Here is a 15,981-nt window from a genome sequence, read left to right as displayed (position 1 = left end):
AGACTGAACAGCATAATGAATTTATTCTGCTTTGAAGCTTACTGTGCATTGATGTACATTTTTTCACATCTGAATAGAGTTTAGAACAATTTGGCAGCAATCTTGTCTGCTTCTGTTGTAATACATGTCAATGATAAAAATAAAAAAATAAAATAAACTACAGTCAAATATCCAAAAGCTACTGCACCCCTGTTCTTTTAACATATTATTAACGACGTAACAGAGGGTACACAGTATAGTGATTAAACTATAGTAAGAATCAATTCATGAACGACCAAATTCTCTGCTATTGTTCACAGCCTGCCTCATAATGCCAGTGAACTCTGTGTTTGTCTCTAGGTGTGTGTAGGAAAGGTCACAGCACAGGAACATGCATTTACTAGAGAGACGCATAAACTGTGCTGACCATATCGAAGCTGACAGTCATGATCAAATTCAACATGTATTTTAAGTGTTTCTCTTTGTGCAGAAGTAATGTGGACGTGCCCCTGACCAGTAATCCACTGCATGACCTGCTGGCGGTGATCTTGTCTTGTTCTGCATCTCTTTTAGTGCAGTTTGTTTTATCCTCCTGTTCGTTGTCATCTTCAACCCTGTTCTCCTTACTGCTGCTCCCTTCTTCTGCAAAAAACACACATATCTCTGTCTGCACCCTTACTTTAACAATACCTGACATTTTTAAAGTGCCCCTAATATACTATTTTAAAATTGTTTTGGAGGTCTCCTACAATAAGTTTATATTCAAAAGTGTGAAGCGATCCAAATCTTCAGTCTTGCTAAATCACACCTTTCCGCAAGCCCTCTCTGCTCTGACTGGTCACATGGCCCAGTCGGTTGTTGAACTGATGCAATTTTAGTATTAAGAGTAAGAGTGATGACGTTACCTTCATCTTCAAGCTTTGAATGAAGTCCTGCAAGTAGTTCACAATTCTTGATTCCCTCTGCCGCTTCACTTTAAATGGGTGTCAGGGCCATCATGAGAAAATCTGCATCAGGATAAAAGAAACCTTTTATTATACACAGCTCAAAAGCCATCACGATAAAACAAATGCAAGCAACAACACTTACTTTTGTAAAGTGACCAGGAACAAATAACGGCTGATTTCGTTTCACCGTTTCATGGAGGCCACAGAGTTCCAGTCCTCTGCTCATCTGCTGCAGGATTCACACAGACGAATGCAGAACATAAAATAATAAATCCAGGAAAAAACAAATTATATTAAAAAACTTAAACTAACTTATGTTAATAAAGTTTAATAGAAGTGCTTGTTTGAAATAAAAGGCTAAGTATAGAACATTAATCTCTGTCAGACTGAAAAAGCATTTGTAAATTATTTTACAGACATCATAGGTGTTTAAATACTATAAAACAGCTCAACTAGAAAAAAAAAACAAAAAACATCACACTGACTATAGAAACGTTTTTTTTTTTTTTGTTTTTTTCAGGTCTGGATACTACACTGAAAATTCACCAAATATTCTATTTTTTCTCATGACAATGGAAAACCTGTAAAAAGCTGGAGATGAGAGTCTACGAATGAGTATAATGTAACAAAAAAAATCTAACCCTAATGGGTGGATTCAAGAGAAAGGAGGAGAGTCAGATTCAAAGTACAAAACATCACAGAATCACATATACTACACCTGACAATGTCTTCCTTTCGATCACATGTTAGGGGTCCTGTGTACCCACATGCTACGATTCTTTCAGAAAGGTCAAGCAAGGCTGTAGTGTCTGCGGTCTCAATCTAAAGAAATGAAAACGATGAGTAACACAGACATACAGTACACATATGTATACAAATCTTAATTGAGTTGAATTAGAAAACCTTGTCAATTAGATCTAGCAGGTCTGCATCTGTTATGTCAGCCTTTGTCAGCTGATCTTTATTAATCTCCCCAGAAGAAACTAAATTGTATATCCACTCCATGAAAGAGTTGGGTGGAGGGCCATCCTGAGTAATGCTCACTGCCATTATTTCACCAACTATCCTACAGTACAACAGGGCAGTTCAAGTGACAAAGAAAGGCATTAACTGACAAACTGTTACAGGATTTGAATTAGGGCTGGGTATTGACACAAATATTTATATTATATTATATTATATTATATTATATGTATGTGGTACATAGCAAACATTTTTAAGGAAAAAAATATCTCTATTGCTGTAAGGAGTTAGGTTTTGTAGTTACATTATTATAATATTGAAGGTTCAAATAAACTGATTTATATACAAATTCTAAACAAGGAGCATTTCATAATATTAAAGTTACAATACTATTTTTACAAAATTATTTAAACATACATTAAATATTGATTAACATTACAACGAATGTAATATGGTACATATATTTAGCAAAATGCTCCTCTCCAGAGTTAATTTTTCTAGCTGACTGAGTTCATGGTCTCTGAATATGGATTTTATGAGAGAAACATGATATCTTGTTGTTTGTGACGTCTTTGAAGTATGGCTGAAGCACTGATTGAGCGATCACATGAGACAGGATTAATGTCAGTATCTGTTTACATACCTTTTGGCATTCATTCATGTTTATTTCGCGCTGCAGCCCGTAACTGGTATTAAAAATAGAGGAAGACATGATCTTTCAGTGCGCTGCATGCTGCCGCTTCACTTGACCTGAGGCGTGATCGGTCTCTGCATTAAACAGCGCCAAAACCATATTTATTGTTTGAATTTCATAATAAGATTGACAGAATTCAAAATCTGAGACTTTGTTTCTTATCAAAAGTAACAAAGCACAAAGCCTACTGGATGAGAGGTGCGCTATAATGTTCTGTTCATTTATCAGCTGTAAAGAGATTCTTGGGATATACGAAAAATGAGATCGGTTCGATTAAAATTGAGACATCAATATTTTTTTACCCAGCTGTAATGCTAATAAACCTACCTGAAATTGTCATTCTGAAAGTCCGTAACTGAATACTTAAGATTTTTCCCAGTGCTCCCTCCCTCAAAGATTTTTTCCTCAATTCCGGCCATCATTTCTGTGAAAAAAGCAAATTGCCAGTACTAATAAACAAATGCACTGAGGTCAGTTAAGAAGATGATGACTACATTTTATAAAACTGCATAATTTATGCAATGGTGCTGCTGCATGAGGACAAAAACATACCAGTCAGGAATTCACCACTGTCTATCCCAGACTCTCCAATGAAAGTGACTCTGAGGGGATTCTTCGGAGAGGACTTCTTCTGCCACTTCCACTGTGTTAGGCCTCGGGAGAACATGTCCTCTCGTGTGACACAGACGCTGAAAACAGTTGAAGGGTCTATTGCCTCTGTAAGTGTGTTGATTGCGTCTGTAAGGCTTGAGAAAAAGAAAACAGAGATGCATTCTTTTTTAGCTTTTGGCCTATGTAAAAAAGGCACTATAAATCAAACTTAATTGCACCTCTTTTGCTTGTCTTGCTTTTGTCTCGTTATGTCCAAATCTTGGTTTGGTCTATCGTCAGCTCTGAAAGAAATTCAATTTATCTAAATAAAAATTACTACCACACACAAACAACTAATGGTAAGGATTGTAGGTTAAACCAATAATTTAATGAAAACACAAAGCATCAAATAAAAATAATAATCTTTCCCCACAGGTACTTACATGTACTTCAATAAAGTCTTCTGAATACATGGCAGAACACACAGGACAAGATACAAACAAACAAATGCAGGAAAACTCTTAAAACACAGAAAAACCTAAAACAAAATGATACTAGGGTGATCACAATTACAGATGTCACAATTACCTAACTACGTAAAAAAGGCGCAATTATAGTAATAATATATGGTATATATATATATATATATATATATATGGTAACACTTTAAAATAAGGTTCATTAGTTAACTGTATTAGTTATTATGAACTAAGCATGAACAATTGAACAATACTAGTGCAGCATTTATTAATTTTAGTTAATGTTAATTTCAGCATTTACTTATACATTAAAACAAATGTATTAACAAATGTATTGCTCATTGTTAGTTTATGTCAGTTAATACATTAACTAATATGAACAAATGACACCTTACTGTAACGTGTTACCATATATATATATATATATATATATATATATATATATTTATAAAGAAGAAACCAAACCAATGTATCGTTGACATTTGAAGCTTTTCAACTTATTTTCATATAAGAATATGGCATGCAGTTGCTTTAAACAACGGTATAAAGCTATTCAAAACATCATTCAATGTAAATTTTAAAAATCAAACAATCTCAATTACAATTTCAAAGGAATAATCGACAATTATGATTTGGCATAATAGTATATTATACCATTAACAAGAAAAAGAATTACATTTAATAAGTAATTAATCTGAAAATGAATCTGTATGAATAAATAAAATGCTATATTTTTAAAAATTATAACATTTCCTTCTATAAAAATATTATATAATATATATATATATACATATATACTTTATATATAATATAAAGTAGTCCTGCATTGGTCTTACCTTGGCATCCATAACCGCTGAAGGTGAATCCAACTCATTCCCTAACTGTGGTTAAAAACAAATATAAAACATGATCAAATTTGAGAAATCTCTTCATAGTTTCCATACATAATTATCCATTATTCAAATGACTACTTACATTGCCACTACACCGATTCATTTCTGTGGAAGTAGAGGCCACTTCTTCATCTGTAGGGTCTCCAGGATCCTTTTACGTAAAAAACAGTTGTCAGTCGTGGTTGTCACAGACACGCCAGGTTCCACCGCTCACCAATCACAACGCACTGACTCTCCAGAGTACTGATCACCCGCACCTGCACCTCATTATCACCGCAATCACCACCAGCATAAAGAGCACTCACACACACAGCCACATTGTCCGGTCTCGTTTGCATTACGTCTTACCTGAATGCTTACCTCAAGGACTCCTACCGAACTACTTACCTGTCTCCAGCGTCTCCTGTTCTCCTCGTGTGATTCCCATCTGTGTGTGAGTGTTCCTGGTCTCCAGTGTCACGTTTCTCCAGCGTCTTCCGAATCGACCCGTGTCTACAATCAACAAGGACAGTATCACTTCTCTGCACTCTCTACTTCATCCATTACATCACTTATTATTCACCTGCACTACTGTTTGTCTCGTGCTGGTATCAATAAACATCTCTACCTGTTATATCTGCCTCGGTCCCTTCTGTATTGTAACAGAAGACCGGACCATAACAGCTAGATACCAGCATGAGCCACCCGGACCCGTTTCAAGAGCTCGTGGACGCCCTGCGCCGAGCACTCACCTCCAGTTCACCGTCACCCGCTCCAGCGATCACGTCCGCAAACACCGTCTCCACTCCTTTACCGCCGGTTCACGCCAGTCCCATGGCCAAACCAGCGCCCTACTCTGGCTCGGCGGAGGACTGCAGCGGATTCCTCCTGCAGTGCGCACTGGTCCTGGAGATGCAACCGCACCTCTACCCCACCGATACCTCCAAGGTAGCGTTTATAATTTCTCACCTGCAAGGCAAAGCGCTGCAGTGGGCCGACTCCATCTGGTCCCAGAACAGTCCAGTCACTCAATCCTATTCCAGTTTCGTCACTCATTTCCGGGAGGTCTTCGGAAAACCCACGTCTGACTCTTCGATCGGTGAGAAATTATATAACTTGAAACAAGGCTCCATGACTATGAATGAGTATGCTTTGCAGTTTAGAACGCTAGCTGCCTCCAGTGGTTGGAATGAACAGGCGTTGATTACCACCTTTCGACAAGGGTTGGATCCTCGCGTGAGGATTCCATCGGCCTCGAGCGCTTCATCCAGCTTTCCATCCGCTTCGCCACCCGTATGCAGTCGTGTATTGAAGAACACCAGGGCCAGTCGCTGTTCAACACACTCCTCCGTCGACCAGAGTCCGTCAGCCCTCCAGAACCAGCCAACGAGCCTATGCAAGTGGAAAACTCTCGCTTATCGTCTGCAGAGAGACAACGGCGGCTGACCCGGAATCTTTGTTTGTACTGTGGTTTACCTGGGCATGTACTCTCCTCATGCCCAACCCGTCCTGCGCGTCCCATGGTGAGTGCAATCCTTCCCTCCATGAATAAATTGAAGCCACTCACCACTACTGTAAACCTTACTGCCGCTGATGTTTCTCTTCCAGTGGTGGCGCTCCTCGACTCGGGGTCAGCCGGCAACTTCATCTCCGGCGCCCTCTGCAGACAACTCAAGCTCAAGACCACGCCTTCTCCGACTATCTACCAGATCCACTCTGTAACGGGAAAACTTCTCACTAAGAAGCATGTGAGTAAAAGAACTCCAACGTTTCCTCGGATTTGCAAACTTCTATCGTCGGTTTATCAAAGATTACAGCTCCATCGCCCATCCACTCACCAACCTCCTCAGGAATAGGCCCAAGTCTCTGTCCTGGACTCCAGCTGCCACCAACGCCTTCAAAGCTCTAAAGGAAGCCTTCACCACCGCTCCCCTCCTCGTCCACCCTAATCCAGACCTGCCCTTCGTCGTAGAGGTGGACGCTTCCACCACCGGAGTGGGGGCGGTACTCTCCCAGCAGCAGGGGAATCCAAGTAGACTTCACCCATGCACCTTCTCCCGCAAGCTCAACCCGGCGGAGGCCAATTACGACATCGGAAACCGCGAGCTGCTGGCCGTGAAGTTGGCTCTTGAAGAGTGGAGGCATTGGTTGGAGGGAGCCAAACACCCCTTCCTGGTTCTCACCGACCACAAGAACTTGGAATATCTCAAGGCTGCTAAGAGATTGAACCCACGACAAGCCCGCTGGGCTTTATTCTTCACCCGCTTTGACTTTTTCTATCTCCTACCGACCAGGTTCCAAAAATGCCAAAGCGGATGCCCTCTCTCGACTCCATGCTCCTGACAGAGGACCCCAATTCACCTCACGGGTGTGGAAGGCCTTCTTCTCGCTCCTAGGTGTGGCCGTCAGTCTCATCCGGCTACCATCCCCAATTGAACGGGCAGACGGAGAGGAAGATCCAGGAGATTGGCCGCTTCCTCCGTACCTTCTGTCACGGCCACCAGAACTCTTGGAGCCAGTATCTGGGTTGGGCCGAGTACGCACAAATCTCCCTGCGTCAGCCATCTACTGGACTCACCCCTTTTCAGTGCGTTCTCGGTTTCCAACCCCCTCTGTTCCCCTGGACCGGGGAACCATCGGACGTTCCAGCAGTGGATTACTGGTTCTGAGAGAGCGAGAGGGTCTGGGACTCTGCTCACCACCAACTACAGCGGGCCCTGCGCAGACGCAGGATGACAGCCGACCTTCGTCATTCCAAAGCTCCCTCCTACCAACCGGGACAGAAGGTCTGGCTGTCAACACGGGACATCAGACTGCGTCTGCCCTGCAAAAAATTGAGTCCCAGATTCATTGGCCCATTCACCATCACCAAGCAGATTAACCCTGTCACGTACCAGCTCCAACTACATCCACAATATAGAATACATTCCACGTCTCACTCCTCAAACCTCACCACCCTTCTGTTCCTCTCTCCACAGGGCCTGGCGTAACAGCTGACGAACCCCCCCTTCCACTCATCCTGGAAGATGGAGCTGCATATGAGGTTCGCGAGATCTTGGACTCCCGACGCCGTGGTGGTCTACTAGAATATCTTGTGGACTGGGAAGGCTATGGCCCTGAGGAACGTTCTTGGGTCCCCAGAAACAACATACTGGACCCCAACCTGCTTCACACCTTCCACTCTAATCAGCCCGACAGACCTGCCCCACGTGGAAGAGGACGGCCACCATGATGTCGGGGTCCTCGGCCCTCAGTGAGCGATCTGATCGGGGGGTACTGTCGGGGGGTACTGTCACAGACACGCCAGGCTCCACCGCTCACCAATCACAACGCACTGACTCTCCAGAGTACTGATCACCCGCACCTGCACCTCATTATCACCGCAATCACCACCAGCATAAAGAGCACTCACACACACACACAGCCACATTGTCTGGTCTCGTTTGCATTACGTCTTACCTGAATGCTTACCTCAAGGACTCCTACCGAACTACTTACCTGTCTCCAGCGTCTCCTGTTCTCCTTGTGTGATTCCCATCTGTGTGTGAGTGTTCCTGTGTGTTGGCATTTTTTCAAACTCTTTGGATGAGTAAGGTAAAGGGGAGATGTCCGGTGTGTTCTGAATGGGCATTATGTATAAACAGCCCTTTCCTCCAACCGTTTCAATGAGGCAGGAACCTGTGTATCCTTCAGCTTCCAGAGCAACAATATTCAGCTTTCACTGACCACCTGAAAAACATAAAAAAAGTGAAAAAGATCAGAAGCCATTATCAGTTGTTTAAAAAGACAAATCTTTGACAAATGAATGTCAAAAATGTTTTAGAAATTAATATTATATTCCATTCTAACATTGAATAGCCAAGGTAAACCAACTAAGACAGGTTCAAAAGTAGAAAATTAAAAACCGTTTTGAAGCAGAGATGTACTCAAAGGAACAATCCAGTGTACTGATGTGTAAAGTTGAAGTCACAATGAAACTCAATCAAATATCAATCAGCTTTATATAGTGTCCAGACTCCCTCCAATCATTCCATTTTTGAATATGTCTCCAACAATAGTTCAGATATCTGGAGGCATTAAACACCCCAAACTTTATTAAGACAAGACTTGCTTGATAAGAAAAATAACACGATTAAATATAGTGAGACAAATTATCTATAGTGAGCCTAATTAAGCTGAATGAATAAAGTATTTAAGGCCTAATTTCACAGACAGGGCTGAGCTAAAGCCACGACTAGGCCTTACTTAAATTAGGGTATTTAAGCAGGTTTTATAAAAATGCCTTAGAAAGCTACATTAATGCTGTGCATCTTGAGACAAAACGATGACACCGACATATTTTAAGATATGTCAGTGCAACTGTGCAAGTTATTTTAGTTAAGACAGCTCAAACATGCATTAGTCTGGGACTAGCCTTAAGCCTTGTCTGTGAAACCAGGGGTAAATATCTCAGCTATGCCAGCTTTTAGGTAAATGAAAAGTAATTTCAAAAGAGTCACTTTATATGTAAAACTTGAAATGCAAGACCTCAGAGTGATCAGCAACAGTCCTCCGTCCTAGTCCAGCCTGTAGAAGAATCAACTCAGAGGCTTTTGGGTCCATTCAACACTTTTATTTAGCAGGAAAAACTGGATTGGCGTTGACCTGGCAGGCCTTTTTTTAGGAGCTGGGATAAAGCCTTTTCGTGCCTTGAAAAGACCAGGGAATGCTCCGAGAGGAAAAAAGAATCTGATGTGTTAATCATGCATTAAATCCATTACAGAAAGTTGTAATTTCTCAATGTTTAGGACATTATGATGAAATGTAGGCCTATATGTGTTATTCTACTTGAGGATTGCTACTATATGCATGTTATGCTTCCTACCAGTACTTAAAAAAAAAAAAAAAAAAAAAAAAAAAAAAAAAATTGAACCATACCATTCTCCACTTACGGTTCGGCACGCACTTGCACCGAGGTTCATCTCGAATGATGATGCATCTATAGGCTAATATGGTTTGTTGCAAACAGACAGACAGAGTTCAGATAATGTATGTTTCAGTCGATGAATCGCATTCTGGCTTCCCAAAACGTTACAGCAGCGATAATCAAAAAGCGTGGACACAACAGTCACTCTTTGCGAAGTTTGTTCACTGCGAGTGCAGTATGCTTGAACATTTACACTGTCATCACCGGGTGTTGATGTGAGCGCAGGTGAGATCTGAACAGCACACGCTGCTATCTGTGTTTAAACTAAACTCATTTAAGCCTTGCTGATTTAAACATTCAAGAGCAAGACGTGAACGAGTCTTCTCTTTCAAGTCTTGCGCTCAGCGGACAAATTCATACAAAAATGATGTCAACATGCCCGTCTTGGTGAGTATCCTAGCAAACATAGTCGGTTATGTCTTCAGTGAACGTATAATAGTCGAGAAAGACAACACATCGCATGTGTAACAGTATATGTACTGGATCGTGCGTGTGTTAAAGGAAAAAAAAAAAACTATTCCTGTGATTTTAATGTTAAATCAAATGACAAAGAAATCACTCACTGCTCTTGACTGAATAGCTTCTGTAACTTCAATAATGATTAATGATTTATTTTATACAGTGAAGATAATATGCAGTTATTTTATATTTGATTGCTTTATCCATTTTCTGTACCTGAAAACTACTGTTAGATACATGAAACGCCTGAAAAGCACTGTTTATTTTACATGAATATTTGCTCTATTGTATTGATTTGTGCTGTTGCTTGTAGTTTGATTATTTGTTTTCATTTTCTTTATTTTTAGACAATAGTCCTATTTTCCCAGAACATAGCACATACCGAACCGTACCGAAACCGTGACCCTAAAACCGCGATACGTACCGAACCGTGAGCAATTTGAACCGTTGCACCCCTAGTTTGCACATACTTCAAATGTTGGCGAGAAGAATTTTAAGAGTTGAATTTCTTATGTATACTATAAAATTGGCTTATCTGAGAGATCCAAACCTGGCCATACTCTGGTCCACTGAATTTCCTGATGCGGTCTCCCTGCAGACTGCACCCTGTTCCCAGGGGTTTCCTGACCCTGCAGCTGTGTTGCCTCCTGCCCGCTGTGACCTGCTCTCTCTGAACCTGCCCTTCATCTGTTGAAATGATTCAAAACCGTATACAAAACCTAAGCCTACTCAAAGCAATATTATTATGACCAATGATAATTATTACATTTCAATGTGAATCAGGTATGCAGCGTTTAATTCAATAAAATGCTGCACAACACAATTAACTTACCCATCCGTGACGGTGAGCATGACTCACTTGTTAGAGCACTGCGTAAAGGGACACAACATGCCTGGCAGCGTTCTGCAACTCGGCCTAATGTATATGAAAAGAGCATTTAATTCGGTATCACACGCCACACTGTTATCAGTGCGCAAAGACACACATGCAAGGCTCGCGCACGCGCACACACACACACACACACACACACACACACACACACACACACACACACACACACACACACACACACACACACAGAGAGAGAGAGAGAGAGGAGCCTTTCAGATCGCTCACGAACTCCAAATTGATTTTCGCGTCCAACTTGACTTTCGCGTCCTCGATGCACTTGGATGGACATATACATGCATTATGTCAGTCAAAATACCCCTCTTTTCTTGTAAACACACTCGATTATGTCTTAATTGAACGAGGTGAGAATTCGGATGTGTATCTATCGGATGTGTGAGTGCATGGGGTCTTACTCTTAAAGTGACAGCAACCTATAAATACCTGCTGTTGTCTGTCATGTAAGTCAAACAACAAAACAGCTTTAACAAAGATTACTCTATATTAAAGTTATACAGTGAACAGTGTCATTTTATATTTAATTATTACATTTCTGTACATGAAAATGAATACTACAGTTAGACCTTATACTTTATTTGTAAGGTTATGTTGTGTTTAACTATACTTGTAATTGGTGTACAGTATGTGTTCTTTTTACAGTCTGTTCACTTGCCTTTAATAATGTATTAGTTATTAAACTAATTTTTTTTTGTTTTTGTTTTTTTGTGCTGATTCGAAAATGATCCGATCCGTGACTTAACAGTGATATGATCCGAGTTTATGATCTGAGTTTTGTGATCCGTTGAACCACTAGTGGATATCGCAAAAATCAGCTCGCAAAAAAAAAAAAAAAAAAAAAAAATATCACAGTGTTTTTTTTTGTTTTGTTTCTTTATTCACCTTATTCCGACGCCCCATGACGCTTTGCGCGAATTAAGGGAGTAACTTCCGTTAAGCTGTAAACAGTCAGTGAAAGACTCGCTCTATGAATGTGTTTTTTTCAAAACTGGGTACAATGAGATGACGTTATTCTACTCACCCTTCAACCAACGAACATTAAAAGGACATTTAAAAGTGTAAAAGCATCAACAAGGTAGTTTCAACAGGCCATGAAAAAGCGCGATTCTTTCCACAGCAATAACGGACGGGTTAAATATAACTATAGTGATCTGTATTATATAATATACATTTCCTTAATAAAAAATGTTCATGAACTTCAGCATTGCGTGATACTATTTAAAAGTGATTTCCATCATTTTTACAGATAATAAAATGTATTTACCTGTGAAAACAAACCTGGAAAGAGACGTGAGGCTTTGAAGAGAAAAACGAGAGATTCTTCGGGCATTCCAGTGAATTATTAATGGGATATATCGTAAATTAAATCGGAGACCAGACCACAAATGTGCAGTATATGTTGTCCTTTTTCATACTATTACAGCGGTATGCAAAGGGACAAAAGAAAATAATCACGAGGATAGAAAGCAGCGACTGAAAAGAGCTCTTGCCATAGATATTCTTGTTATAACATGTTACGTTAAAATACCAATCGTTACGTTATTCTCATGATGTCTGAAAATAAACATGAAAGAAAAATTGACAGCTCATTCAGTCAAACTGACGGATAAGCTTTATTTGTAGGGCAACCTTATGATTTGAAATGATTCGTTTCAGTCTTTTTAAATAGAAGTTCCCCAAACCGGAAGTGCAACCCATAATTCGAAACGCATTAGGCTAGTCAGGAATAAGGTGGATAGCAAATAGCGGACCACGAACCAGCGATCAATGCAGAACAAGCAGGCTATCAACCGCTACCACGTGATATGTTGCACAACGGCGTATTTTGCAGCGCAAATACTGTTTAAAACGCTGTGTTTGACTGTAAACGCGATTAATCTATAGCGTAATTCTGAGCCTTTTGGCTTCATAGAATAACAGCCTGAGGCCTGAAGTGGGCGGAGTAACTGTCTCACGTCGAATGTGGGCGGAGTTAGCGTCAAACAAACAACCATGGCATCATTTCACATGTTCACATGATCCACATGTTGTGTATTTAGTCGATCATTAACACTTAACATGACTCAAATATTTTGTAAATGGGCTTCAAAGTCACTATCGCATCTTTTGATATTTTACAAATTGTCTCACATTGCTTGCGCCCAGGTGAAAAAATACTATAGTAATTTATAGTAAATACTATAGTGTTTTTTTTAACTATAATATAATTAAGTAATAAATTAATTTATTGTGGTAATTCTATAGTTGCTGTAATAATATAACAACTATAGTAATATTAACAAATTACTTTACCCAATATTGTACTAAGTTTTCTACAATTTTAGGGTATATTATACTACAATATACACAGCTTACTGTAGTAAAACAAAGTATACTACAGTATTTATAACAGTTTATCAGTTCACTATAGTTAATACTACAGTATTATGTAGCATTCATTAACAAAGTGTTGTACATACTATAATATATACAGTATACTACAATTTACTATAGTATGGTTCAAAAACACTAGTATTTACTATAGTATTTTATAATACTATAATAATATAATGGAAATATATCATATTGGAGAGTTTAACCGTGCTGACAGTCGTTACCGAACACGCTGTTTTGAGTGCTGAACAGAGAATGATTGACAGCTGCAGCGGAGGGAAGGCGAGTTTCCTTGAACCTAAATTTAATGATGTACATATTCTTCTGTCCCTCACATGAAGCTATGGAATATGGGTGCACGAAAACTTAATTGGTACTAGTCTATTTCTTTTGCTCTGTGACTCCCATTTTTGCCATGTAAAAGAGCGCTTATTATTATTATTATCATTATCAATAACAATATTATCTCTGAGTCTTCTCCTATAATGCCTGATGAGTTTGGAGAACACCTGACAGGATATCAGAGATCATTCCTTCATGCAGAACCTCTCCAGATCCTTCAGATTCCAGCTCCATGTTGGTGGTGCTTCTCTTCAGTTCACTCATTTTCTTTAGGGTTCAGGTCAGGGGACTGGGACGGCCATGGCAGAAGCTTCATTTTGTGAAGATGGGTTTGGTGCACACAGGGGTAAAAAGTACCCCATGTGTACAATGAAATATACTGCTGCATCTTTAATGTTGTGGGCCTATTTTTCTGCTGGAGGTCCTGGACATCTTGTTCAGATACATGGCATCATGGATTCTATCAAATACAACAGATAAAAAATCAAAACCTGACTGTCCCTGCTAGAACTCATATAATGGGCCGTGGCTGGATCTTCCAACAGGACAGTGATACAAAAACAAACATCAAAACCAACACAGAAATGTGTCACTGAGCACAAAATGAAGCTTCTGCCATGGCCGTCCCAGTCCCCTGACCTGAACCCTAAAGAAAATGAGTGGAGTGAACTGAAGAGAAGAAGCACCAACATGGAGCTGGAATCTGAAGGATCTGGAGAGATTCTGTATGAAGGAATGGTCTCTGATATCCTGTCAGGTGTTCTCCAAACTGATCAGGCATTATAGGAGAAGACTCAGAGCTGTTATCTTGGCAAAAGGAGGCTGCAAAAAGTATTGAATAAAAGGGTATGATTAATTGTGAGCAGTGTGTATGAGAAAAAAACATTTATTTCATAATGAGATTTTCCCCCCCATTTAAAATTCTTATTCTCCAGTGAACAGTTGGATTTTTGTACATTTTTAAAATAAAAGATCACAATGATTAACAATGCAGATTTATTTTCACAGCCTTCTTTGGTCATATTTACTAAGGGTATGAATAATTTTGAGCACAACTGTATATAGTAGAATGTGTAGGACTGTGTGCAAAAATATGCTGTTTCAAATGTATACTTGCATTTGATGGTATATCATGAATCCCACAAGCTTTGTGGCCGAAAATTACTCAACACTATTTTGGTTACACTCATTGCTGGTCTGAATCGGGGCTATAGTCAAGCCGTAAGAATTAGACTATAGATTGCATCGATTTCGCCGGGTGGACTAAAAGCAGACTGCACATAACCTACCCAATTCAGAGCTAAATCGTGACTACAGATAGACCATGTCATGAAATATCACTTACATCTTGTAGATATCATGACATTGCGAACATGATGGGATATCAATCATCTCATGCACTTCCTGTCCAAAAACTACAATAAATCAGGATTGACTATATGTGGGCTACAAATAGCCGGTCTGACTACGAGCTAAATCGTGGCTGCGCACAGACTACGCAATATAACATGTCAAAGATATGAAACCAAACACCTGTATTCACAATATAATAGATCTCGCAAGTTATTTTGGCAAAAGCTACATGTAACCAAATTAAAGATAATTTTGGCTAAAAGTGGGTTCGCCGGACTATATCGGGTCTATAGCTAACCGAGACGGTGAAATGAGGCTATTGCTTGCTGGGAAGCTGCTTACTTATACAGAAGGTGTGTTGTTATCTGCTTATCACAGTGTTAGTTGTTGTTGGTGTGGGTGACTTACTATACAAGCTATAATCGTTAACAAGTTAGGTAACATTATAATCTAATTTTTTTATGACTAATTACTCAGCATCGTCAGTATTAAAGAGAAAATAATCACTTCATCCGATGTTTTTGAATAAAATATCTTTGACAGCTTACTTACTGGATCTCCTCTCAACCACTGTCTGAAGAACTGCTCTCTCCGCCGGCGCCGCCGGACCTCTGCACACACGCGCGGTGGACCAAACCACTGTGAGGCAAGGGAGGGGGGACTCAAAATGTTTCTAAACTTACAACGCCCGTTTGCGTTTGTATTGCTTTACTACCTACACAATTATTTATTTACAATACTTAGCGTGGTTTTTAATCATATTTTTTGGGGGGACAGCACTCAGATAGGGGGGGTCCTGACCCCCCGTCCCCCCCGCGATCATCATTTACCTGAGGTTAACAATTACTTCTGAGTATTCATACGCAGCGTTTCACACTGTACATTACTAAGCCCTGGGTTAACGTCCTTATTTGCATATTTGCAGTGTCAGTGTCACTGATTGGATGAACAAAGCACACAATATGTTTACATAAATGCTCAGGCGTTGCACATCCTCATTACATATAGTCAACTTCACTACCAAGTTTATCCTGAATGGACATTTCAGACTATAAA

The 15,981-nt window shown here is 40.0% G+C and overlaps 1 long non-coding RNA gene across 2 annotated transcripts; it reads right to left on the bottom strand.

Annotated features, from left to right (window-relative positions):
• Positions 1–4: 4 nt before the first annotated feature.
• On the bottom strand, positions 5–15,505 carry LOC127507977 (uncharacterized). Of its 2 annotated transcripts, XR_007928644.1 has the most exons (16): positions 15,478–15,505; positions 10,783–10,866; positions 10,501–10,637; positions 9,053–9,233; positions 4,629–8,254; positions 4,490–4,534; positions 3,618–3,637; positions 3,414–3,476; positions 3,136–3,329; positions 2,911–3,007; positions 2,533–2,657; positions 1,830–1,992; positions 1,645–1,748; positions 1,069–1,155; positions 885–986; positions 5–621 (listed from the first exon to the last, which is right to left on the bottom strand). It is a non-coding gene; the product is annotated as an uncharacterized LOC127507977 (long non-coding RNA). The 2 variants fall into 2 exon arrangements; XR_007928645.1 differs by lacking the exon at positions 1,830–1,992 and having other exon boundaries at positions 15,478–15,498.
• Between the last annotated feature and the right edge of the window lie 476 nt (positions 15,506–15,981).

Source organism: Ctenopharyngodon idella, unplaced genomic scaffold, assembly GCF_019924925.1.
Source record: "Ctenopharyngodon idella isolate HZGC_01 unplaced genomic scaffold, HZGC01 HZGC01CH26, whole genome shotgun sequence".
Taxonomy (NCBI): domain Eukaryota; kingdom Metazoa; phylum Chordata; class Actinopteri; order Cypriniformes; family Xenocyprididae; genus Ctenopharyngodon; species Ctenopharyngodon idella.
Note: the sequence above shows the minus strand (reverse complement) of the source record. Positions and strands in the feature narration are given on the sequence as shown.